The following is a 2081-nucleotide window of genomic DNA, read 5'->3' as shown; positions in this document are numbered from 1 at the left end:
TGGAACTGAGTCTGCGGGGTTGTGTATTTTATACACGCGCCATGTACACTACATACGTAACAGGCATATATACACGCACGTATATATTATGTGCACATATATCTCTATTACGGCACGGATCAGAAGAGACTTTTATATATAGGCTGCGCATACATACATGTCTCTGCACGTGTGTGTATACACATACATTACACACCCAGATGTAACGTCAATAGATATCTATGGCTCTATGGATAAAGCACATGTGCGCTTTGTTTTTGTGTGTGCAGGTCTGTGTGTGTATACACACACACACATACGGACTTGCACACATAAAAACAAAGCGCACATGTGCCTCATCCATAGATAGAGCCATAGATATCTATTGACGTTACATATGGATGTATGTGGGGAAAAAAAAGTTACACACATTATACACCCATCCGTATATACTTATATATAACTTGTGTGTAGCACACTATATATGCGCGTGTGTAGCACACTATATATGCGCGTGTGTATATGTGTAACAGATTGTATATATTTTTGTAACAGATTATATATGTATGTATGTATGTATGTATACATATATATAACTCATATAACAAGGATGTTACATATATGAGTGTATGTATATATATACACACAAACATGTATATATGTAACATCCCTGTAACAGATATGTATATACATATATATAACACACATTAATATACATACATTAATATACATATTATATATGTAACTTATTATATACATATATACATTATGTATATAATATGTATGTTAATGTATGTATATTAATGTATGTAACAGATATGTATATACATATCTGTTATACAGATGTTACATATATAAGTATATATTATATGTATATTAATGTGTGTATCAGTTATGTGCATATATATGTGTGTAACATATATAAATATATATGTGTGTTACATCTATATATGTTACATCTCTCTCTTTCTATATACATATGTTACATCTATGTAAAGGATATACGTATATACACATATATAGATATATATCTGTTACATATATTTGTCTACATAGTATATATGTATGTAATGTTTGTGTAACAGGCTATATATATGTATAACGCGTGTAACAAAATGTTGTGGGTGTGGGTGTGTGTAAGAGGGAGAGTTTTTTCCACACACCCAGAGACCTGCACACACGCGTAGCCTATATATCAAACACCCCCAGCAGCAGCGCAGGAATCCAGCACCGCCAGTGAAGATAGGAGAGGAAATTTCTCCGTGGCGCGGTGATAGATCATACAATGTGTGACATTGGTTTAACCAATAAAACAATTTGAATCAATTAGCTCGCGGAGGAGAGTTTTGAAGTGTAAAATTCATGTCAGTCTGGCTAGGAAGCATTGATTAAAATGTCACCAATTTGAGGCTTACAGCTATTGCTCACATGAAACCAGCAGGCTCCGAGATGGAGGAGAGTCGCGCTCGCGTGGGGAGGAGGGTCCCGTGGGCCGGGGCTGACTCCGGGCGAGCTGGGTTTCGCGGACGGGGCAGGGGAAGGGGGCGCGCGGCAGCGGGCTCCGGAGGAGCTTGCAGCCGGGCTGCAAGGAGGCGGCGAGCCGGGACCGCCGGCGGCTCTGCCTATGTATTAGGAGCATTTTCCTGCGTCGGATCCGCGCCGGGAGACTGGCGGCGACCGCTTCCCCCAAAACACCCGGGCTCGCTTACAACCCAGCCCGGTGGAAGGGATGTCTGGCATGTCCCGGCCTGCGGCAGCTCTGCCTCCGAGTCCGGCAGACTGGGGTGCGGTGCAGGGAAGATGCTCTCCGGGCAGGGCCAGGCGCTGAGCGGGGAGGGGACTCCCGGGGGGCTCCGGGCTCCCCTCCGCTCGCATCAGCCGTGTCCTCGCCTTCATCCCCCGGAGAAGAGCAGGCGCCGGGCTCCGGCAGCCTTTCCTGGGGAGGAGAGGAACTGCCTCGAAACCCTGGCAGGGCCCCTGCGGGCTGGGTCCTCGGGCCGGGGATGCTGCGAGGATCATTTTGGCCGGGAGAGCCGGAGCGGGCGCCCGGGGGCACCCGCCTGCGCGAGCAAAGCCCGGCTTCGTTTGGCTGCGGGTTCTTT

The sequence above is a fragment of the Alligator sinensis genome, unplaced genomic scaffold (assembly GCF_000455745.1).
Source record: "Alligator sinensis unplaced genomic scaffold, ASM45574v1 scaffold1932_1, whole genome shotgun sequence".
NCBI classification, from domain to species: Eukaryota; Metazoa; Chordata; order Crocodylia; family Alligatoridae; genus Alligator; species Alligator sinensis.
Note: the sequence above shows the minus strand (reverse complement) of the source record.